Source organism: Typopeltis vanoorti, chromosome 6, assembly GCF_054136105.1.
Source record: "Typopeltis vanoorti isolate ZY-2024b chromosome 6, IOZ_Tvanoo_1.0, whole genome shotgun sequence".
Taxonomy (NCBI): domain Eukaryota; kingdom Metazoa; phylum Arthropoda; class Arachnida; order Uropygi; family Thelyphonidae; genus Typopeltis; species Typopeltis vanoorti.
The window spans coordinates 57,107,732-57,134,380 of record NC_143554.1 but is presented as its reverse complement, the minus strand read 5'-3'; the positions used below and the strand labels follow the sequence as shown (position 1 = coordinate 57,134,380).

The window sequence follows — 26,649 nt, the reverse complement described above, 5'->3', positions numbered from 1 at the left end:
TGCAACATGTGGATTTAGATATCATTTTAGTAGACTGGATAGGTTTTCTGACAAATATCAGAGAAAGCTTGGGAGGGTCATTGGTAACGGTGCTGATGTTTTGGCTCTTCAAGAGAATTTGAACAGGCTGAAAGATGGACGTACAAATGGGGATGTCAGTTTAATGCAACTAAATGTAAGATTTTAAAAATTTGCTATCCACATATGGGATACTTCATACTCACTCGGTGGTATTTATACTAGAAGAAGTGGAGGAAGCAAGGGATCTCGGGGTGATTGTAGATAGAAATTTAAAGTTCCACGGACGTATTGCAAAGGTTGTGACATTGCAGAGAATTGCTGCAATGTTGAGGAGGACATTGACCACAAGAGATAAAAGTGTTGTGGTCCCATTGCATAAAGATCAGACCCAGTACAGTAACGAGGGTATGAAACACCTGTGGCAAGTGTGTAACTTGCGCCCCCCCAACCCAAAAATTTTGAAAAATTTAAATGTAACAAGTTAAATTTTACTAAATGCAATATGTTAAATACTTACTATTAACCCCATCAAAATGTGTTGCAGAATTTGTGTGTCTAAAGCGGTGTATTGCCAAAATTTAAAAATACGATATAAAATAGCAGACTTTTATATCTATTTATTTATTTTTAAAGTTTTGCACCCCAAACCTAGTTGCACCCGTGGCGGGGTGCCTCTTTCACTACACCCTCATTACGGCACTGATCAGACCACATATCTGGTCACTGGAATTTGAGGGGGGGATGAAGTAACATTGGAGAGGGTGCAGAAGTGTCTAACAAAAATGGTATCAGGACTGTACAATGTTGATTACAGACTGAGTGCATTCAGACTTCCTAATTTGTGGATAGAAAGCAAAGGAGGGATTATGATCGAGACATTTAAGTTATTGAAGGTTTATTATCATGTTAACACTAAGGACAAGGAGTCATCCCTGGAAGCTGCAAAAAGGGAGTGGTGAGTAAAACGGTAAGAAGTACATGTTTTTGCATGGAGAGTGGGTAGTGAACGTGTAGGCAGTGGATGACTTTAAGGAGTGGTATGATAGACTTTGTGTTAACCTTCCATGATGAGTCTTGTGACACCATGGAGGTCAAGAAAATAATAATAATAATTAGAGATAAATGAATTAGAAATAATTTACTGTTATGATATTATGTATGTGTCCAGTAAGTTGATGTCAGGTGGAACAAATTACTTGTCATCCTGTAATCTGTAGCATTCATATTATTATAATTATTATTCTGGCCTCCATGGAGTCAAAAGACTCATTGCTGGAGATCCTTCCTAGGAAACACAAAGTCTATCATACCACTCCTTGAACTCACTGACTGTTCTTGCTCTCACCACTATAAGGCAACATTCCACGGTTCAACCACCTTCCAAGCAAAGAAACCACCCCTCGCCCTCCTTCTCACAGCTTCCTTTCATACTTTCCAGGGATGACCCTTGTTATCACTCCTTCCCACTGCTCCACCAAGTGTAAGAACTCCCCAGTGTTACATGTATTTTTTAATTTTTTTTTATGTATTCTTATTTAGTGATGCGCATGTGAGGTATCTGAATTCTTGTTCTGTAATTATCCTTGAATTGTACTTCTTTAGTTGTAATGGAAACATTACTTATACCTCTCCTTGTATGACCATTCAGTGCATACTCTCCTTTGTGGCCATCACTGAGATTGATCACATGTGTGAATTAGATTAACAAGGGGATTGCCTTTGGCTAGAGCCAATTCCCTTGTTACAAATATCTGGAGTTACCTCCTTGTTAGGTTCTGGAAAATTTATTTGTTATTGCTGCACCATACAGAACCCTTCGATTAGAAATTAATCAATGAGTTAACTCTCAGACAGACACATGGTTAATCTTGGTTAACCATGTGTTAACCAAGATTAACCATGTATCTAAAAATACTTAATTCAAATTAGCTAAATTTCCTGCACCAACTCTAGTTTGTAGTCGTAGTCTCTGTTAAATAATTCAGCTCTGCTCAGGTTATAATTAATAAGTGGTGCATTGGATTCATTTATCAGGCAACTAGTTAGGTAAAATTACAAAGGTTCATTTATTAAACTCATGCAATACACTTTCACCAAATATACTTTCAGCTAATATAATCACTTTCTTAAGTCATAGAACTTAATATAACAAACTATAATTTATATAGCTGAATCTTGTCATAAGACACTGCTATCAAATCAATTGATTGTCCTTTTGTATTCTTTGATCTAAAAAATTTCTTCCAGGCATTAATTCAATTAACTTTGCGTACGATTATACTCTAACATACTAAACATGATCGACATTTACAATACATTAGACCAGTGTTTCTCAAAGTGTGGTACTTCAAGAAAACAAAAAAAGGTCTTCAGGGGGTTCATGGCAATTTTCGGCTATGCATCATTAATGCATGGAATATAATTTAAGTTTGAGATCGTAAAACGTTCCTATTGTATCACTGAATATGTTTCTCAACAAACTGCAATTAGAGACAACTGGGTAAATACGGCACTAACTAATGAATTGCATGGCCCCCTCCCACATAAAATGCTGTATAGTAGACAATCAAAACCATATGGTTTTGTTTGAGTGAACATCTTAAAACTAAGAAATATATAGTGAATGTGTTTCAGATATTATATAAGGAATTCGGTTGAAGAGAATTAGCATTTCAACTGAACTGTCGGTTTGCCTTTGTCAATTAGTAGCACGATCTTTTGTTAATACCACACCAATCATATGAACGTCTTCATAGCTGCTTTATCTCTACTGGCCTACCATTGCTCTCTGTTTCGAGTTCTGCTTTCACTAGTCATTTGTTCAAGGACTGTTCGTTAAATATGGTAATTTTTTTTAGCTTTCAAATTCTTAAGTATGGATCACTGGTTAAAGACTGGATTTTTAAAATGCAGTCTTTAACCTGCATTTTAAAAATCCAGAGATTTTTAAAGAGAGGAACATAGTAGATACAAGTAGCTGTCAGCAACAAGAAAATGTTGATATTGTATCTGGATTAAGTGAAATTGATAAGTGTGTGTCGTCTGACATCTCTAAAGAACCAACTAGGAAGAAGATGAGAAAACTTCGTAAGTACGATATAAATTACTTGAAATGTGGATTTTCATGGACGGGAAATGAAGAGGAACCTATTCCATTATGTGTAATTTGCAGTGAAACTTTAAAAAATGAAACCATGTAATTTAAATCGCCATTTTGAATCAAAACATAATGAATGCAAGGACAAACCTGTCGAATTTTTTCAAAATAAACTAAAAAATTTAAAAGAATCTCAAAAGGTGATATCGATCGTGTCAGGAGGTGAAAACATGAAGGCTTTAGAAGCTTCGTATCGTGTGTCGCTATTAATAGCAAAAAGTGGTGCAGCGGAAACAATTGGTGAAACTTTGGTCAAGCCTACAGCAAAAATAATAGCGGAAATTACGATCGGAGATAATGCAAAAAGATCTTTTGATCGGATTTGCCTTTCAAATAGTACCGTTCATCGAAGAATCACTGAAATGGCTGAAAATATAAAACAAACATTGTTATCCGATATACATAAGAGAGTTTATTATGCATTGCAGGTAGATGAATCCACCGACATTACAAATTTTGCAAATCTTCTAGTGTTCATTAGGTATGAAAAAAATCAAAAAATTCATGACGACCTTTTATGTTGCCAACCCTTGCCAGAACATACAACAGGAGAAGAAATATTCAACAGTATAAATACCTTTATGCATCAAAACAAGCTTGATTGAAAAAGTTGTGTTGGAATAAGCACAGACGGAGCGAAATCCATGGTCGGATCTGAAAAAGGGCTTGTTTCAAGGATTCAAGCTGTTGCACCAAATGCAAAGTCGGCACACTGCTGCATACCCAGGGAGGCTTTGGCTACACATATGATGTCTACAGACCTAAGAAAAGTTCTTGATGAAGCTGTAAAAATCATAAATTATACTAAAGGCTGTCCTCTAAATGCCAGACTTTTCTCTCAACTTTGCAAAGAAATGGGAAGCAACTATACACAACTTTTTTCCATACCGATGTTCGTTGGCTTTCTCGTGGAAAAGTCCTTACTCATTTATTTGAACTTCGGAATGAACTACAAGTTTTTCTTGATGAAAAGTTTGAATTGAAAAACCATTTACATAATTGGAAATGGCTCAGTCAATTAGCATACCTGGCAGATATATTTACTGTATTAAATAGTCTTAATTTATCTTTTCAAGGCAAGGAAATTTCTATATTTCATGTCCAAGATAAAGTGAACGCCACGTTGGCAAAAATGAAGTTATGGCAAAAGCGGGTTGGTAATGGAGAATTTGACGCGTTTCCATCGCTTCATGAATTGTTCGCAAATTCAAATGAACAAATTGATGATGATGTGAAAATTACTATCATGCAGCATTTAAAAAGCTTACAAATGAATCTAGAAAAGTGTATTTCCCTGAATTGAACATTAATACTGAGTGGATAAGATACCCTTTCAATAAAAACAAATTTATGCCAAAGAGTCTATTCGCCAATAGAAGAAGAACAACAACTTTTAGAACTAGCTTCTGGTGGTTTCCTAAAAAATAAATACAGCGATAATATGTTATCATCATTTTGGCTACAAATACAGAATGAATTTCCTGAATTAACAGATAAAGCTGTAAGGTTCATTTTTCTATTTCCAAGTTCATATCTGTGCGAAGTTAGATTTTCGGCACATCTGAGATTGAAATTAACAACGATAGAGCCAAATTTTGCTGAAATTTTATCTCGCCATATGCAGTTTTACTCCTCTCATTGATGATAAATTATTTCAAGTAAGTAAAACTTTATAGTATCTTTATAAAGTTTGTTCTATTAAAAATAAATTCAAATAAAATAGATATTTAATTTTTTAATATTTTAAATTAATTAATAATTTTAATTAATTTATTTGTTTTAATTAATTAATTAGGGGGTACTTGGTAATAATGAAAATTTAAGAAGGGGTCCGCGGATATCTGAAGTTTGAGAAACACTGCATTAGACTATACTCCTGGAGCTGTAACATTTTGCTATTAGACTAAATACTAAAGTCCTGCCTCTTACATAATATGAGCTCTACTAATGAATGTTCTTGTTCACTATTATACAATAATTCTTTGATCCACAACAAAAGAGACTAAGGTTTGTACATTACCAGATCTTTAAGACTTCTTCAGGTCTATCCCTCAATATTTAATTCCCTTTACAGCTTACTTATTCTTTATCCTGATGGTCGTCTCACCTGGGTTCGCTATCGTGATTTATCCTCTCCGATGTGGATGAGAAACAGCTCTGCTTAAGTTGGTCCACGTGGTCTAGCATAACGGTCAGCTTGCGTAGATTTCCTCTATACGCTGTCGAAATGCTTAAACCTGGCTTGCTACTTGGCCGCTTATCTCCATTGAGACATCGTTCCATTGGCCAGGTTCACCTACACATCTCTGGGAACAACTCGAGCTGAGGCCCTCGAGTGACGGGCACCGATGCAGAACAGGAGAGCACGAGGCAAAACTGGAATCCAAGAGAAAAAAGTGGGTTGAACTGGGAGAGCCAAGCCTTTTTATATTGCACCTTCTGCATCACACCTTTTCACCCGTCACCATTCTTCTGCACTCAGTTCCATTCTTTTCACATAGCGTGTTCCAGTAAGCTTGCGCACACTCCGTGCATATGTGAATGCCGTAGGCTCTGCTGCTAATCCGAGTGTCTCGCTTGCGTACCTTGAACTCATAATTTTATATGCTAACATATTTCACAAATTATTCTTCCCTTGTTAAACATACAAAGATAGGTAATATTCCTTTACATAGAATCATTCAATGTCAAGATACAATATCTTTAAGGCTTTCCAGTAATTTACAATTCTACTTCTTATATACAAGTATATCCTTGTTGGTGTGTTAAAGCCTGTTAAATCCCGAATGAAATATTTCTTAGTGAAATCACTTCATTCAAGAATTAACAAAGGTTTCCCCCTTCTATTAAAATTTTTCTTTATGTCATCCCTCACAATCTCTCGAGGTGGTGGAGGGGGGCTTTCCCATTTCGTCTGGGTCTCAGATTATATCAAGTTCGGCCCAACTCACCAGTTTCGTTACTAGTTAAGCATCTTTCTCCTCTTTCAATAACTGATGTTTGTTCATTCATATGATTTGTACCAGTGTGACCTTCATATCTGTCATAGATGGAGAAATTGTCATCCAAGGTTGGATGTTCCTCTCCTTCTTGGTCATTTCCTCTCCTCTGCCGGTAGGTTCTAGACTTCATTCAATCATTATTTTTCCGGTAATTGTTTATTGTATGAGGGGTCCCTCCTTTTCCTGATACGCTTTCATACTTGTCTCCTTGGCGCACTAATCTGTCTGATCTGCTTTGGTATAACTTCAACCTGTTTAAGTGCACAATTAATGTGTTTCCTCGACTTGTCCCTTCCTATATTTTGAAGGTCACCCGAGACAATTTTCCTGATCTTTTGTTTTGTTCCAGTAAGACAAGGTTACCTGGTTTCAGGTCCTTATATTTTCTCAATTTATTGGCATATGAAAGCTAATAATAATGGCAAATATTTGTTGAATTTCTGCTCAGGGTATGGACTGGTTATTACTAACACCATGTTCCAACATAAAAATGTGCACAAATTCAAATGGAGAAAAGAGGCAAGAAGTAAGAAAAGTCTCATTAACTATGTTATTGTTGATAGTGATGTTTTATCCCTTGTGCAGGACACCAGAGTGTACAAAGGATTTGAAATTGGAAGTGATCACTATTTAGTCTTCAGCAGGATAAAATCGAATTTCATATTGAAAAGAATAACACGTAAGAAAGTTTTAAAGCGAATAAAAGTTGAGCAGCTCTCAGATGTGAACTGTAGACTAAAGCACACAAAGATTATTGAAGAAAAAATGAATGAGTTTAAGAACAGGAACCAAACTTTAGAGATTCAGTGGCAAGGCTTGAAGAAAACCTTGATTGATTCAGCCAGAGAGAGGCATGTGATGAGGTTGTCTGCAAGGATAGAAAAATCAGAACTCCATGGTGGACACAAGAAGTTAAAGAGGCAGTGAAGGAAAAGAAGAAAGCATATCAGAAGTTCCTGGCAAATAAGCCAGCTTGTGCTCTTAGAGAATACAGATACAAATGTAAGAAAGCTAAACACTGTGTAAAACTAGCTAAACAAAAGTCATGGGAGGACTTTGGCAAGAACATAGAAAATAAACATGAAGAAGGTGGCAAAATATTTTGGAGGTTGTTGAAGAAGCTTAGAAATGGAGGAAAGAGTACTTTAAAAGAAGTTAGAGATGACAAAGGTAACATGACAACAGGAGAAAAAGATATCCTTGAAGTATGGAGTAATTACTTCAAGAAATTGCTAAATGAAACAAAAAGTGATAGCACAGTAGTAAAAAACACTCAACAGGCAAACAGCCAGGAATACATATCCATACTTGAAGTAGAAAAAGCCATCAAAGGCTTAAAATGTGGAAGGGCAGCAGGAGTACATGATATTCGACCAGAAATGCCGAAGTATGGTGGTATAAAAGCCTTGCAGTGGCTGCACTGCATAGTTCAGAAGGCCTGGACAGTGGGACGAACTCCCGATGATTGCAGTAGAGCTCTCATAGTACCCATATATAAAAAGGAAACTAAAACTGAATGTGAGAATTACAGAGGTATATCCCTATTGAGTGTTCCTGTTAAAATATATGCAAGTATACTTGAGAAACGGTTGAGAAGAATCGTGGAAGAGAAGCTTGGTGAAGAACAAGCTGGATTCAGGCCAAATAGATGCCGTCAGGATCAGATCTTCACTTTACGACAAATAGTGGAGAAACCATGGGAATATAACAAAGATCTCTATTTGAGTTTTGTAGTTCTGGAAAAGGCATATGGTAAGGTGCCAAGAGAAAAGCTATTCAATAAGCTACAGTTATATGGTGTCAATGGGGCATTATATCAAGCAATACTTAGTCTTTATTTGAGTTGTAAGTCAGCAGTTAGAATTGAAGGAAGTACAGGAAGATGGTTTAATGTGAAATCTAGTGTGAGACAAGGATGTACATTATCCCCTCTGTTATTCATTATCTATATGGATCACATTATGAAGGAAAGTGGTATTAAACATGATATCAAAATTGGAGGTGTTAATGTCAGCTCTTTGCTTTATGCGGACGATGTTATACTTATCAATAAATCCGCTACGAGTCTGCAAGGTTCCTTGACTAAATTGAATAACTGTTGTAATAGATATGGTATGAAAGTCAGCAATAAAAAGACAAAGACAATGAAAATAGGCAGAATCATTGAAAATTTCAACTGCATTTTGAATGGAGAACCTGTGGAATAAGTAAAATATTTCACCTTATTAGGCACGATTTTTAGTGAAGATGGTAAATTAAATATGGAAATAGACAATAGAATCAATAAAGATGGTATAGTAGGAAGTCAGTTGAATAGCTTCATATGGAATAAGAGAGAAATTAGTCGGAACACTAAATTAGCTGTATACAAGACAGTGTTCAAACCAGTTTTAACTTATGGATCTGAGAACTGGGTCAGAAGTAAAACACTTGACCAAAGGCTAGAGACAACAGATATGAGAATCCTGAGAAAGATTAGAGTCGTGAACAGATGACATCAATGGCAATATCATATTAAAAACGAGGATATTAGGAAAGAACTTGACATTGTCAGCATCCGGAAATGTGTTAGTAGAGCTAATCTCAGGTGGTATGATAATTTAAACAGAATGGGCGAGGAAAGATTGGTAAAACAAGTATTCTCTGCTAGGTTGGCAGGTAAATAACCCAGGGGAAGACACCAAGATATAGGTGGATTGATACGGTACAAAGTGCCTTAGACGACAGAAATATAAGATCTGATAATATTGGTGTCTTGACAAGTAACAGACTGATCTCAAGGAAAATTGTAGATAGGAAGTTAGTAATGATGTAAATTTTTCATGTAGTACTATCATATCCTGTACACCCCTTGAGGGTACATGGAAGGAATTTGATGATGATGATGATGATGATGTTCTTGCTCTTTATGAGCAGGTGGTACTGGAATAATACCATTTCATGTGCCACCTTATTCTTCAAGATTATACTGTTTAAGTAGTCATCGATATCAGGGAACTCAGTACTGACTCGTGAACTTCTAAATTCTTTGGGAAACAGGATCGAACTCATGAAGTATAACAGCAGGGGCTTCCCTAATGGCAGTATGAAGGGTAGTTCGACAAGCAAAGAGGGTGTGCGACAAATAGGCATCCCAGTTTGATATATTTGACTATCTGCCAGTTTGGAGAGAGTATGTTTCAATGTTCCATTCATACTCTCGCACATTCCGTTTCCTTGGGAATGATAGGGAGTGGTAAATAATTTTTTTATTTTCAATATCTTGCACAGCTGTAGCATGACTTCAGCTGTGAAGTTAGAGCCTTGGTCTGAGAGGAGAGTTTGGGGCATTCCATATCGGAGACAATGAATTTAAACAGTTTATCAGCTACAGTTCTTGCAGTTTGATCCTTCATGGCTGTGGCTTCTGGAAATCTCGAGAACATGTCTATAATCACTAGTATGTATCTGTTGTCCTTCGAAGTGGTGGGAAGCAGGCCTATAATATCCATAGCCACAGCCTGAAAGGGGCGCTTGGGAATTGGGAATGGTTGGAGAGGAGCTTTACCTACAATGTTTGATTTTTGCTGGCATAAGTGGCAGGAGGACACACGATTCAACATCTCTTCCACGTTCTATTGAACCCTTGGTGACCTGCTAGATCCCCGTCATGAAACGTGTGGAGCACCCAAGGAATCATGACTTTTAGAACTAGGATTTTGTCCTTCCACCTCCCCGTAACGTCTTACTTCGACAACAAAAGACCATCCTTATCTATGTGCAAGGTATTATGGAATGAATGCTTGTCCGCAAGTTTCTAACCCTTTCATACAACCCCCCCCCTTCCACATTGGATCTATTCTCTGCGCTTTTATTATACGTTTTTTTTTCCCCAGATTTAGAGTTGGGGAGGGGATTCTCATCTAGCTCGTCGGCTCTATGAATGGAGTTGATGATTTCTTCCTCTGGGCCGACACTCTCCTCTTGTTCAGGGTCTAAGGATCTTGATAGATAATCTGCTACTACATTGTTTTTCCAAGGAATGTAGTTCACTTCTATGTTGAACTCTTGCATTTCCAGAGGCCAATGTATAATCCTCTGATTTTTGTCCTTCATGGATGAAATGAATGACAGAGGCTTGTGGTCCAAATGCAGGATTACCTATTGCCCTAATAACATATATCTGGATTTCCTCAAGGCATAGACAATGGCTAGCACTTCCTTTTCTATTATGGAGTAGTTCCTTTCAGATGAAGAGAGCTTCCTGCTAATGAAAGCGATGGGTTTAAAATCCTCTCCTTCCTTTTGCTCCACTACCGAGGCAATTGTATCATGGGAGGCATCAGCCGAGAGGGAAAAGATTTGTCCAAGCCTTGTTTAGGTCAGAACAGGTGATCTAGTCAACGCCAAGTTTAGGAATTGATAGGCACGCTGTTGTTCCCTGCCACCATTCGAACTTCACCCCCTTCTTTGTTAGCTTCACTATGGGCTCCATCAATTTAGAGCACTCAGGAATGAATTTTCTGTAGAAGTTAACCATACCTAAGTATCTCTGAACTTGCCTCACAGTGGTGGTGATTTTGGCCTTCAATATAGCTTCAGTATAGTCTTAGTAGGAATTATTCCAGCCTCATTCACCATGTGTCCTAGGTACTCCACCTGTCTTAGGAAAAATTGACACTTGGAGCATTTCAGAGAAAGACAGGCTCTGCTCAATCTTTCCATAACATCCATCAAGATTTCCCTGTGTACATTTAAATTAGATGAGTAGACTAGCAGATCGTCCTGGAAGCATATGACTCCCTTCCCCAACATGTCAGAAAGGATGGAATTCATTAGGCACTTGAAAGCTCATGGCTGAATTTCTGGCCCCCTGGGGAAGTCGGCAAAGTTGATACTTTTGTCATCTTGTAGTGAAGGCAAAGTATTTCCTGTCCTCCTTCCTAAGGGGAATCTGGAAATAACCAGAGTTCAGGTCTAATTTAGAAAAGTATTTTGCTCCCTCCAGACCATTCAACAAGTCCTCGATTTTACATACAGGGAAATAAATAGGTTTGGTGACTTTGTTCACCTCTTGCAAGTCCAGAACAAACCTCAAGCCCCCATTCAGCTTCTCCACTAGGATAAAAGGACTATTCCACTGGGAATTTGATATTTCTATGATGTCCACCCCTCTCGTATTCTTGCAACAACCTCTGTAGTTTGTCCATGTGCTTGAGGGGAGTTTGATACTGTTTGACGTACACGGGAGAATCCAACGTGATTTGGACAGCATGTTCGACTTTATTAGTACAGGATAAGGAGCTGATCTCTTCTGTGAATATATTGGGGTAGCGATGGAACACCATCTTAAAGAAATCGTTGATTTCAGTCATTTCATGCTCTGAATTTGACAGACTGATGGCATCGTGTAGCAATTTACTTCTCTACTCAGTCAAGTCTCCTTCTGAACCTTTCAATTCAATCTCCATAGCTTCACTCACTTCCCATTCACATCCTGCCTTAAACTTTGGTCAGAATTTCTTTCCACGTAGTGAGAGCGTTTCACTAGCAAAGTCACACATGAAATGATGTCTCTCCAAGAAGTCGAGGCAGGCCTAGTATGACTTGATTGCTTGTATCTGCAAGCTCAGGGAGAACCAACATCTCATGCTAGAGATTCACTGGGAAACACAGTATGGAGATTCTTACATTAACCTTAGTTATCGAGAGGAGCTCAACCTTTGCAATTCCCATGATTTTAACAAGCTTCTGCAATTCAGTGAAGCTATCGGGAGGCATATTATGGAATTCCTTCACTAATGAAATAGGAATCACAGACACGTGGGCCCCAGTATCGAACAAGAAATTACATGGGACCTCCTCAACCAAACCTTCTACCAGGGACAGAGGCATTCTTCCCTTTACCTCTGCCACACTGCATTCTGTATGTGTTGATCCTATGTGAATCGTCCCTGCTTACTGACTTATTGGTGAGAGCAGCAAGGTTTCCCTTTTTCCCAAGGAAAATGTATGTAGTAATAAGGGAATGGAATTTCTAGAATTGTTGAGGGACAAATGTCTTAGGCAACATGCAATAGAGGAACAAGGGTTCAAGAGTTTTGAATTTGGTCATAGCACCAGAAGAGCTGATAATAACTGAGATGACATCTCTTCCCCAAGTTGGAGAGAGAGAGTGATCATGTGGTTTTGACATGGAAAATGAACAGACATGCAGGAGTATCAAAGAAAAGGGAACGTATGAATATGTGGAATAATAAGGCGAGTGATTATAATAGTCTTAGATATCAACTTGGGGCATTTCCATGGAGGGCAGAATTGGAAGGCCAGGATATCATTAGTGCTTGGGAAATGGTGAAGGAATATTTGTTAGCAGCAACAGTAAGCTGTATTCCATGAGTGAAAAAGCAGACACAATTTGGTGTAAAGTGGATGACAAACAATATCAAACAGGAATTGCAGGTGAAAAAGAGATTATGGAAGAGATATAAGGAGAGGGGTGGAGAGCAGATGCATGAAGAATATAAGACTCAGGCCAGGAGAGTGATAGTATGGTGAGGAAGGCAAAACTGGAATATGTGAAGAGATTGGCACTAAGATCGAAAGAAAATCCTAGGGAATTTTTTAGCTATGTGGCCAGAGGAGGAGAAATGATTGTGGAAGAATGACATTGTGGGATAAAAATGGGAATAGAGTGACTGATGCAGAGGACATAGTGGAGTTCTTCAATGAGCACTTTAGTGGAGTATTTCATCCTGAGGGATGAAATAAAGAACTGACAGCTCCTTTGACCTGGCTTTTTTCAATAAAAGTGTGGCTACAGAAAAGGTACCCAAGGAATGGAAGGAAGATAAGATAGTGCCCCATTGCATAAGGGTGATAGCTGACTGGAAGTGTCTAATTATAGGCCAGTTTGTGTGTCATTAGTAGTCGTTAAGGTCTTGGAGAAATTAGTGAGGAACTATATACAGCGTTGGGTAGATGAGGGTAATGCTATCTGTGAGAATCATGAATTTGTTAAGGGGGTGCTCTTGCTTAAGTAATATGATTCCTTTTTATAAATAATAAAGTGGTGACAACAATAAACTGGTGACAAGAGCAGCTGATGAAGGAAAGGCATAAACTGCCATTTTTTTGGATTTTGCAAAGGCATTTGACATGGTGCCACATGATAAGCTGGTATTTAAGTTGCAGCACATGGGTTTAGATGTAGGGTTAGTCAACTGGATTCAGGATTGGCTGTCTGATAGGTATCAGAGAATTGTGTATGGTGGATCCTGTATTGTTTAACCTTTATATCAAGACAGACACTGTCAATGGATTGCAAGGGGATATTCGGTTATTTACAAATGATGTGAAGCTGGGAAGGGTTATTAGTAATAGTACAGATGTGGCAGCCCTGCAAGAGGATTTGAATAAACTAGACAGATGGGCAAATGAATGGGGGAGAGGTGTCGGTTTAATGCAGCAAAATGTAAAGTCTTGAAGTTTAGATACATCGATGGGAGGCTGCATACTCAACTGGTGGAGCTGTACTGGATGAAGTGGGGGGGGGGGTGATGATCGATAGAAAACTGAAATTCAGGGGACATATTGAAAGGTGGTGTAGGTAACCTAGAAGACTGCTGCAATACTGAGAAGGATGCTGACATGCAGAGATAGAAGAGTTATCGTTCTGTTGTATAAGACCCTGATCAGGCCACACTTAGACTATTGTTCTCAAATTTGGTCCCCAGGATTTGAAGCAGATAAATCAACTATGGAAAGGGTGCAGAGGCAGATACCAAAGATGGTTCAGGACTGTACAATGTTGATTATTAGGATCGGCTGAGGGAATGTGGACAGCAGAGTTTGATGGATAGAACCAGGAGAGGTGATGTGATCGAGACTTCTAAACTGTTGAGAGTCGGCTACAGGGTGGACACTGGTGTTAAATCTTGAATGACGAGATTTCACTAAGAAATATTTCATTCGGGATTTAACAGGCTTTAACACACCAACAAGGATATACTTGTATATAAGTAGAATTGTAAATTACTGGAAAGCCTTAAAGATATTGTATCTTGACATCGAATGATTCCAATAAAGGAATATTACCTATTACTGGTATTGTATCTTGACATCGAATGATTCCAATAAAGGAATATTACCTATTACTGGTATTGTATCTTGACATCGAATGATTCCAATAAAGGAATATTACCTATTACTGGTATTGTATCTTGACATTGAATGATTCTATGTAAAGGAATATTACCTATCTTTGCATGTTTAACAAGGGGAAGAATAATTTGTGAAATATGTTAGCGTGTAAAATTATGAGTTCAAGGTACGCGAGCGAGACACCCGGATTAGCAGCAGAGCCTACAGCAGTCACGTACGCACGGAGCGCATGCGAGCTTCCTGGAAGACGCTACGAGAGAAGAATGGAACTGAGTGCAGAAGAATGGTGATGGGCGAAAAGGTGTGACGCAGAAGGGGTACCGCTAAAGGTGCAATATAAAAAGGCTTGGCTCTCCTAGTTCGACCCACTTTTTTTCTCTTGGATTCCAGTTTTTCCTCGTGCTCTCTCCTGTTCAGCATCAGCGCCCATCACTCGAGAGGCCAGCTTGAGTTGTTCCCAGAGATGTGTAGGCGAACCCGGCCAACAGAACGATGTCTTGATGGAGATAAGCGGTTAAGTAGCGAGCCAGGTGTGGACATTTCAACAGCCAACAGAGGAAATCTTTGCAAACTGACCATCATTCTAGACCATATGGACCAACTTAAGCAGAGCTGTTTCTCGTCCACATCAAAGAGGATAAATCACGATAGCGAGCTCCAAACCAGGCCCAGGTGAGACGACCATCAGGATAAAGAATAAGCTGTAAAGGACCTGAAGAAGTCTTAAAGCTCCGGTAATGTATAAACCTTAGCCTCTTTTGTTGTGGAAGAATGAATTATTGTATAATAGTGAACAGGAACATTCATTAGTAGACCTCATATTATGTAAGAGGCAGGACTTTAGTATTTAGTCTAATATCAAAGTGTTACAGCTCCAGGAGTATAGTTTAATGTATTGTAAATGTTGATCATGCTTAGTATGTCAGAGTATAATCATACGCAAAGTTAATTGAATTAATGCCTGAAAGAAATTTTTTAGATCAAAGAATACAAAAGGACAATCAATTGATTTGATAGCAGTGTCTTAAGACAAGATTCAGTTATATAAATTATAATTTGTTATATTAAGTTCTGTGACTTAAGAAAGTGATTATATTAGCTGAAAGTATATTTGGTGAAAGTGTATTGCATGAGTTTAATAAATGAACCTTTGTAATTTTACCTAACTAGTTGCCTGATAAATGAATCCAATGCACCACTTATTAATTAGAACCTGAGCGGAATTGAATTGTTTAACGGAAACCACGACAGCAAACTAGAGTTGGTGCAGGAAATTTAGCTAATTTGAACTAAGTGGTGCATTGGATTCATTTATTTTCCTCTTCCCAGCTTCTCCCATAATAATCATTCTTCTTGTACTTGCCAAGAAGAATGAATGACTGCTCCCCACCCGCTGTACTCCTTGGCTTGTAGCAACACCCCACTAAATATCCCACCTCCACCTCACACCATATGCTTTCAAAACCATTAATGTCACTGCCTTCCAAAGCCTCCATTCGTAGAGGACATAAGTCATCACTTATGTCCTCAATGCAGTACTCCACTACCAAGTTTTCCCCTCCTATCCTGCCGAAGTACCCTGCTACTTCTATTCCTGTTACTATATCATCTTCCATCAACCACATCTCAGTGATACCAATAATCTTTGGCCAGGCTGTCGCTATCAATGCCACCCATTATTCATCTCATTTATTCCAGATACTCCTGGCATTAGTATAAAGCATAAAAATGTCACTGCTTCTATACTTATCATTATCCCTTCCAGACCCCCACTGGACTCACTGTTACCTGATGTCGTCCGGCTTCCCCCAAGCACCCATTCCCACAAGAGGTCACCCTACCCTGCTATCATCCACTCTCGGAACTCTAGTTTCTCTGCATTGACACACCGACTCGTTCAGGAAACAGTAATCTCTCTCTCTCTCTCTCTCTCTCTCTCCATGTGTCTACATCCTTCCTCATTCAAATGCAAGCGGTCTCTCGCATACAATTCCTTTCTGTCCTCAAATGCCATTCAAGCATCCACATATTCCAATCCTCTCTTCTGACATATTCTGGCTATTATGCTATTCATTAATACTGCTCTTCTGCTAAGCTCATTATCATACCTGGGTAACACACACACACACACACTATCTCTCCTCTCTGCATTTTCTTTTGTACAACTTGAAGGATGAATCTCAGATCTCTCGCTAATCGATTTACACTGCCTCTCAAGTCATTCGTGCCTGGCATCACAATCATCTCATCCAATCTTTCACCCTGCTTAATTGCCATAGTCACACTTTCTATCATTTCTCCAGGCAAACATTCCTCTTGCACACCACGGATCATTGAGTCTCCATACATCAACACCTCTTACCACTCTATTTCATCATAAATTGCATTAAATAATGGGAATAATTTTAAAAAAAACCTATGAGAGAGAAAAATATGTTTGCAAAATGTAAATAACTAAACCATGCCTATATACATTAGTAATTTAGTAAATGACTATAGGGAGGGGAAATTATCCATTGAATTAACAATGTTAATCAGAAGATTCATCTAGGCGTGGCATGAGTTACATGTGCAGTTATAGAGCACTAAGTGAGCAAATCATCCTCTAGTTTATTATGATTACAGACACAAATGACTTCAGATGCAGTATGAATTGGGTGGTGAGAGATCTTAGGTAATGCTTAAGGTTGTATGGAAGAAGACAGAAAGAGGGATGATAGTGAGTGTGTTGCCCAGGTATGATAATTCAGAGTTATGAAGAAAAATATGACAGTCAAATATTCAGTAATGATATGACAGTCAAAATGTATTGAAAAAAAAAAAAGATTTGGATTACGTGAATGCATGGAGGGCATTTGAGGACAGAGAGGAACTGTATGCAAGAGATGGCTTGCATTTGAATGGGGAAGGACATAGGCATCTGAAGAGAATGTCATTTTCTGAACAAATCAGTGTGCCAATGCAGGGAAACTAGAATTATTCAGGTGGATGGTAGCAGGATCACCTTTTTTTTTTATTTGATTATACATTTCATGGTTACTACCATCCACATTACCAGGTCTGTAATCATGAGAAGCTTATCAGTTATATATTTGGTTTAATCCTTTATCCAAGTGTAAGCAAACAAAGTTCGCCTGAAGTATTTTCAGGACTGAGGCAACTTGTGGCAAAGGTGGTATAACTTCTCATCACTTGCCTTAGTATCCCATAATGCAAAGCACATCTCCTTGTGGACATGTATAATGCTATGCATTAAGGGAAGGGTTACTACCCAGACCGGTTTCGACCTTTGAGGTCTCATCAGTGGGAGCCAGGCCCCAGAGGTGATACTGAGGTGGAAATATGACAGAGAGGAACTGTATGCATGAACTGAACTAAATGTCTCCATTCATTCCACCTTAGTATCACAACCTCTGGGTTTGGCTCCCACTGATGAGACCTCAATAAAGTTTGAAACCGGTCTGGGTAATGACCCTTCCCTTAATGCATAGCATTTATATATATCTGCAAGGAGATGTGCTTTGCATTATGGGATACTAAGGCAAGTGATGAGAAGTTATACCATCTTTGCCACGAGTTGCCCCAATCCTGAAAATACTTAGGCGCAAACTTTGTTTGCTTACACTTGGATAAAGGATTAAACCAAATATATAATTGGTAGCATAGCCAAGTAAAAAAACTTCTATGAGAAACTTAAGTGACTTAAGTTTCTCATGATTATAAGAAACTCAATAACAACATCCGATTAAGTATTTCATTCTATTCACCTCTATCTCACACCATACTGCCTCAAACCCACTAAAACTATTTCCCTATTGCATCTCTACCTTGTATGAATAGCACTCTCCCTCACTTTTTACCCTTTGTCTTCATGAAACACATCATACCCTTCCATCTCTATTCCTCTCAGGATGTCATTCTCATCCAACCATGTCTCACTTAATCCAACAATTCTTGGGTGAACAGACTCAATTAAAGCAACCATTTCACTTGACTTGTTTCTTATACATTTAGCATTTGAATATAAACATAGCAGCTCATTCCTGGATCTATAGCTAGTTCCACTGATATAGCTTATTAGATGTTACCTCTCCATGTTTAACTCGAGTCATTTCTTTTTCTCCTTATTCATCTTAAAACCTTCTTCAAATCCAACTGTTTTCTGTTGATCAGGTCTTTCCCTTCCGTTTTTTTTGTCTACACATGCATTCACATACTCTTGGAACATCAACCTTTCTCAAGCTCTGTTCCCCAGTCCACCCTGAGTCTTCCTGTTTCTGTTTTTCTTGCACGCTTGTTCTCTTATTATCTGTACTCACTTCTGCATTTATAACCACTTCATTCATACTCTCCTGCTTTTTCACATCGCTTCTTACTTTTTTAGATTCATTCTCTTCACTCATTTCTCTACCTTCCAGCAGCAGTTTCTCCAAGTGACTCACATCAAAACCATTCAAATGCAGTCCATCACTCTTATATAATTCAGTTTGTCCTTTAAACTCATTCTACACATTAACAAACTGCACTCCTTTCTCCTCACACATTTCCGCTAACATGTCATTCACAATCTTTGCTCTCTGCATCATTTCATCATTGTCATACCTGGGCAACACACTGACTACCTTTCTTATCACACTATTATCTTTTATCCGTCTCAAAAACATCCTGATATCCAAGCTGATGTGCTCTTTGTTCCCAGTCATGTCATTTGTCCCTATTACTACTACCAACTCTTTTGCTCACTTTTGAAATCCAATTCCTCAATCACTATTCATTCTACTTCCAGGAAAACAAGCCTTGTGCATTGTCTCATCCATCAAACTTCTAGTAATTGAAGTGTGGTGGCCTCTTGCAGGTCTTTCGTTTCCTCTTTCATACCAGTATTATTCGTTTTCATCATTTTCACGCTTCCATAAATATCCTGAATTCTCTTAACTTCACTCCGCATCCATTTAATCTCTTGCATTATCTTAACCTCAACTTTCAAATCTTATGTCACATTTTCTCTCAATTTTGTTGCCAGCCATACATGCTTGTTCGCAATCAGTGCTGCTCACCACCATACCTTTAATTGCACTGTTTTTCAACTTTTTATTATTATTATTATTATTATTCAGGCCTCCAAGGAGTCAAAAGACTCTTCGAGGGAGGTCCTTCCTAAGACATAAAGTCTGTCAAGACTCATCGAGGGGAGGTCCCCCCCCCTGAGAAACACAAAGTCTATCATACCACTCCTTAAACTCACTGACCGTTCCCGCTCCCACCACTCCATCAGGCAATGCATTCCACAGCTCAACCACCCTCCACACAAAGAAACCACTCCTTACCCTCTTGCTCACAGTTTCCTTTCGCAACTTCCAGGGATGGCCTCTTGTCATCACTCCTTCCCGCTGTTCAACCAAGCGAAAGAACTCCCCGGTGTCAACCCTGTAACCACCTCTTAACAGTTTAAAAGTCTCAATCATATCACCTCTCCTTCTTCTATCCACCAAACTCTGCAGTCCACATTCTCTCAGCCGATCCTCATAACTATCCTTGTACAGTCCTGAAACCATCTTTGTCATCCGTCTTTGTATCCTTTCGACAGTTAATTTATCCCCTTCAAATCCTGGGGACCAAATCTGAGAACAATAGTCCAAGTGTGGTCTGATCAGAGACTTATACAACGGAATGATAACCCTCTTATCTCTGCAGGTCAGTGTCCTTATCATAATAGCAGCAATCCTCTGTGTTACCTTCACCACCTTTGCAATATGTCCCCTAAACTTCAGGTTTCTATCAATCATGAACCCCCAGATCTCTTGTCTCCCCTACTTCCTCCAGTATAACTCCTCCCATAGAGTATGCAGCATCCATCGATGTTTCCCAAACCTCAAGACCTTACATTTTGCTGCATTAAACTGACACCTCCCATTCATTTGCCCATCTATCTAGCTTATTTAAATCCTCTTGCAGGGCTACCACATCTGCACTATTACTAATAATCCTTCCCAGCTTCGCATCATCCGCAAACAACTGAATATCCCCCTGCAATCCACTGGCTATGTCGTTGATATAAAGGTTAAACAATATAGGTCCTAGTACTTGGTAGCATAGCCAAGTGAAAAAAACTTCTATGAGAAACTTAAGTGACTTAAGTTTCTCATGATTATAAGAAACTCAATAACAACATCCGACTAAGCATTTCATTCTATTCACCTCTATCTCACACCATACTGCCTCAAACCCACTAAAACTATTTCCCTAACTTGTGCTGCATTCGTACCGTGTTTATCAGATTGCTCATTTGCTTTTTCAAAACTTTTTTACCCTTCCCCCCCCCCTGCTATTTTACACCATCCATCTTTCCTATCAGATGACCACTCATCCTTCTCGTGGCATTCTCGCTGCTAACTAACACTTTCAGTTACCAATACATTACTACTCATCGAGTCCTCATTCAGATCACATTTCACACACACCCTCCTTCCATCTGCCTTAAATATCCATAATTTATCTACATAATCAAACAAAAACATACAGCACACTTCACATTTCACGAAACATCTGAAAAATCAAAATTAAATTCCTGCAAAGACAAAGCTGTTGCCATCTTTTCTTTGCCAGTTACTACACTAAGCTCTAAGTTCAATGATCCTGTAAAGAAATTTAAACAAACAAGCCCACACTCCAGCTTGATAGGTGGTACCTGTGAATAAGCTACGTTAAACTTGCATTTTATCGTAATTGCAAGTGTTTTTTATGCAAAATAACCAGTAAACGGAAAACTAACATAGAGTACTAAGGAGCCAGTTACTTCCGCACAACTTGTAAGTACCCATAGTTCATCAAATCAGTTATTTTTACAATTAAGAAACAACCACGTGAAAGCAGCAAGAAAGGTCAACAATGAAAGATGATTACCTCGAGTCCCATCAGCGTAGTGCTGCATCTATGAAACTGAAGTTACTGGAAGAAAAAAAGATATTTTGTGCTATTTCTGTTGCCACTGGTGACATACTTCCTGTACAAAAATAGATTAATCAGTGCACAAGCTTTTATCGATCTCAATCGGCCTTTCTTCTGTTCGATGTGCCTTCCTTCCATAAAACAGCTACTGAACATAGGCAAACAAGTTTATTTATTAATTTATTCTTATGGCAAAAGGAATACAGAACAGCTACAGGTTAATGTCCAGTCTGGAAAACAAATCCAAGGCCTCAGCCGTCACCTTGTGGATGTCCTGTAGGCCACCACCGTGACATTGGCGCAATGGGTAGTCGTTCACAATATGAGTGATCGCCTGAGCCCCGGGAGAACAATCACAGTAAGGGTGGTCTAACAGCCTCCCATTTATGTAGTAGGTATCCACATCTACCTTGAATAGTTCTGATCCTGTTGATCATCATCATGAAATTCCTGCCATGTACCCTCAAGTGGTGTATAGGATATGACAGTACTACAAGAAAAAATTACATCATTACTAATTTCCTATCTACAATTTTCCTCCAAATCAGTCTGTTACTTGTCAAGACTCCAACATTATCAGATCTGATATTTCTATCGTTTACGACACTTTGTACTGTATCAATCCACTTATATCTTGGTCTTCCTCTGGGTCGTTTTCCTGCCAACCTGGCAGAGAACACTTGTTTTGCTAATCTTTCCTCGCCCATTCTGATCAAGTGACCATACCACCTGAGATTAGCTCTGCTAACGCATTTATGGATGCTGACAATGTCAAGTTCTTTCCTGATATCCTTGTTTTTAATATGATATTGCCATTGATGCCATCTGTTCATGCCTCTAATCTTTCTCAGGACTCTCATATCTGCAGTCTCTAGTCTTTGGTCAAGTGTTTTACTTCTGACCCAGCTCTCAGATCCATAAGTTAAGACTGGTTTGAACACTGTCTTGTATACAGCTAATTTAGTGTTCTGACTAATTTCTCTTTTATTCCATATGAATTTATTCAATTGACTACCTACCATACCAGCTTTGTTGATTCTGTTGTCTGTTTCCATATCCATATTTAATTTACCATCTTCAGTAAAAATCGTGCCTAAGTAGCTGAAATGTTTTACTTGTTCCTCAGGTTCCCCGTTCACAACACAGTTGACATTTTCAACAATTCTGCCTATTTTCATTGTATTTGTCTTTTTAATGCTGACCTTCATACCATATCTATTACAACAGTTATTCAATTTAGTCAGGGAATCTTGCAAACTTGTAGCGGATTTATTTAGAAGTATAACATCATCCGCATAAAGCAAAGGGCTGACATTAACATCTCCAGTTCTGATATCATGTTTAATACCACTTTCCTTCATAATGTGATCCATATAGATAATGAATAACAGAGAGGATAATGTACGTCCTTGTCTCACACCAGATTTCACATTAAACCATCTTCCTTTACTTCCTTCAATTCTAACTGCTGACTTGCAACTCAAATTAAAGACTAAGTATTGCTTGATATAATGCCCTATTGACACCATATAACTATAGTGTATTGAACTTGATCGAATCAAGAACTCCATCCTCCTTCAACCCATATACTGAAGCCCGAAAGAAATGCAAGAAAATTATCAATGTTTCCAAAACAGAATTTGAAGGGGCTAAAAAGCAGGAAACTTGCAGCCTGTCCAAATGGCAGCCATGCTTTTTGGTCTCCTGCTGAAGCAATTATTTGTAAATTTTGCCCTGTACTATTCCCACCCCTATCATAACCAGGTGGCTCGATTGCATCATCACCCACAAAAAGAAGCTAACCTCCTGTCTTCACACTTTCCCTCCAATACACACATAACTGACAATAGCAAACTCCCTCACAGTCATTCCAACTGCCCAACATACAATGCCCCCCTGTATCCTTTTGCCAGAAAGAGATCATAAACCTGTTCTAAATCTCTTTTGGCACCTTGTCGTATGCCTTTTCCAGATCGACAAAACTTAAATACGTTATATTCCCATGCTTTCTCAACTATTTGTCGTAAAGTGAAGATCTGATCCTGACTGCCCCTATTTGGCCTGAATCCAGCTTGTTCTTTAACTTTTTAACTTCCTATGTCTACCACAGAGTACTGATTTTTCTATCCTTGCATATAACCTCATCACATGCCTCTCTGGCTGAATCAATCAATGTTTCTTCAGGTTTTGCCACCGAACCTCCTGTTTCATTTTTTCTAGAATAATCTTTGTATATTTTATTCTACAGTTCACATCTGAGAGCTACTCAACTTTCATTAGCTTTAAAACTTTCTTACATGTCATTCCTTTCATTTTGAAATTCAATTTTATCCTGCTGAAGACTAAATGGTGATCACTTCCAATTTCAAATCCTCTGTACACTCTGGTGTCCTGCACCTGGGAGAAAATATCTATCAACAATGAGAGACTTTTCTTATTCCTTGCCTCTTCTCTCCATGTGAATTTGTGCACATTTTTATGTTGGAACATGGTGTTAGTAATAACAAGTCCATTTCCTGAGCAGAAATCCAACAGTATTTGCCATTATTATTATTAGCTTTGCAGTTTTCTCGAAATTTTCCCCAAACATTTTTGTATGTCTGACAATCACTTCCTACTCTACTATTTAGATCCCCAACAAGGACCAACTTTTCCTTTTTCATTGTCTCAGTAGCTTTCTCTAGAGCCTCAAAAAATTCCTCCACTTCTACTTTAGTACAGCCTTCTGTGGGACCATAGGCACAAATAAGTCTCGTTGTCCAGTTCCCCATTCTTATATTTGCCCACATCTCTCTACTTGAGACTGCCTATCATTCAAGAAGTTTCGCCTCGTATTTAGTGTTGAATACTATACAACTCCTTCTTTTCCTTGATTGTCATTGCCTGAATATAACATTTTGTATTTATTGCTCAGAGAGTAGCATAGTATTCAACACAAAATACGAGGCTAATCTTCTTGAATGGCAGTCAGTCTCAAGTAGAGTAATGTGGGCAAATATGAGAATGGGGAACTGGACAATGAGACTTATTTGTGCCTATAGTCCCACAGAAGGTTCTACTAAGGTAGAAGTGGAGGAATTTTTTGAGGCTTTAGAAAAAGCAACTGACACAATGAAAAATGAAAAGTTGGTCCTTGTTGGGGATCTAAATAGCAGAGTAGGAAATGATTGTGAGACATACAAAAGTATTTTGGGAAAATTTGGAGAAAAGAGCAAAGCTAATAATAATGGCAAATATCTGTTTGATTTCTGCTCAGGACATGGACTGGTTATTACTAACACCATGTTCCAACATAAAAATGTGCACAAATTCACATGGAGAGAAGAGGCTAGGAATAAGAAAAGTCTCATTGACTATGTTATTGTTGATAGTGATGTTTTCTCCCTGGTGCAGGACACCAGAGTGTACAGAGGATTTGAAATTGGAAGTGATCACTATAAAGTCTTAAGCAGAATAAAATTGAATTTCATATTGAAAACAATAGCATGTAAGAAAGTTTTAAAGTGAATAAAAGTTGAGCAGCTCTCAGATGTGAACTATAAACTAAAATACAGAAAGATTATTGAAAAGAAAATGAAAGAGTTTGAGAACAGGAATCAATCCTTGGAGATTCAGTAGCAAACTCTGAAGAAAACCCTGATCGATTCATGCAAGGATAAAAAAATCAGAACTCTCTGGTGGACACAGGAAGTTAAAGAGGCAGTGAAGGAAAAGAAGAAAGCATATCAAAAGTTCCTGGCAAATAAGTCAGCTTGTGCTCTTAGAGAATATAGAGACAAATGTAAGAAAGCTAAACAGTGTGTAAAACTAGCTAAACAAAAGTCATGGCAGGACTTTGTCAAGAATATAGAAAATAAATATCAAGAAGGTGGCAAAATATTCTGGAGGTTGTTGAAGAAGCTTAGGAATGGAGGAAAGAGTGCTGTAAAAGGAGTTAGAGATGATAAAGGTGACATGAAAACTGGAGAAAAAGATATCCTTGAAGTATGGAGTAATTACTTTGAAAAATTGCTAAATGAAACAAGCAGCGATGACAGCACTGTGGTAAATAAACACTCACCAGACATGCAGTCAGGAATACATATCCATACTCGAAGTAGAAAAAGCCATCAAAGGCTTGAAATGTGGAAAGGCAGCAGGAGTAGATGATATTCGACCAGAAATGCTGAAGTATGGCGGTATAAAAGTCTTACATTGGCTGCACTGCATAGTTCAGAAAGTCTGGACAGAGGGACGAAATACCCGATGATTGGAGTAGAGCTCTCATAGTACCCATATATAAAAAGGGAAATAAAACTGCATGTGATAATTATAGAGGTATTTCCCTACTGAGTGTTCCTGGCAAGATCTATGCAAATATACTTGAGAAACGGTTGAGAAGAATTGTGGAAGAAAAGCTTGGTGAAGAACAAGCTGGATTCAGGCCAAATAGAGGCTGTCAGGATCAGATCTTCACTTTACGACAAATAGTCGAGAAAGAATGGGAATATAACAAAGATCTGTATTTAAGTTTTGTCGATTTGGAAAAGGCATATGACAAGGTGCCAAGAGAGAAGCTATTCAATACGCTGCAGTTATATGGTGTCGATTGGGCATTATATCAAGCAATACTTAGTCTTTATTTGAGTTGTAAGTCAGCAGTTAGAATTGAAGGAAGTACAGGAAGATGGTTTAATGTTAAATCTGGTGTGAGACAAGGATGTACATTATCCCCTCTGTTATTCATTATCTATATGGATCACATTATGAAGGAATGTGGTAATAAACCTGATATCAAAATTGGAGATTAATGTCAGCTCTTTGCTTTATGTGGATGATGCTATACTTCTAAATAAATCCGCTACAAGTCTGCAAGATTCTCTGACTAAATTGAATAGCTGTTGTAATAGGTATGGTATGAAGGTCAGCAATAAAAAGACAAAGACAATGAAAATAGGCAGAATCATTGAAAATTTCAACTGTGTTGTGAATGGAGAACCTGTGGAACAAGTAAAACATTTCAGCTACATAGGCACGATTTTTACTGAAGATGGTAAATTAAATATAGAAATAGACAACAGAATCAGCAAAGCTGGTATGGTGGGAAGTCAGTTGAATAAATTCATATGGAATAAGAGAGAAATTAGTCGGAACACTAAATTAGCTGTATACAAGACAGTGTTCAAACCAGTTTTAACTTATGGATCTGAGAGCTGGGTCAGAAGTAAAACACTTGACCAAAGACTAGAGACCGCAGATATGAGAGTCCTGAGAAAGATTAGAGGCGTGAACAGATGGCATCAATGGCAATATCATATTAAAAATGAGGATATTAGGAAAGAACTTGACATTGTCAGCATCCTGGAATGTGTTAGCAGCGCTAATCTCAGGTGGTATGGT

At 38.3% G+C, this 26,649-nt stretch overlaps 1 protein-coding gene across 2 annotated transcripts in view; it reads left to right on the top strand.

The window, feature by feature from the left end:
- Nucleotides 1-26,649, top strand: part of LOC150105471 (NFX1-type zinc finger-containing protein 1-like) — an 80,294-nt gene that overhangs the window by 37,632 nt on the left and 16,013 nt on the right. The gene's annotated exons all lie outside the window — the stretch shown is intronic.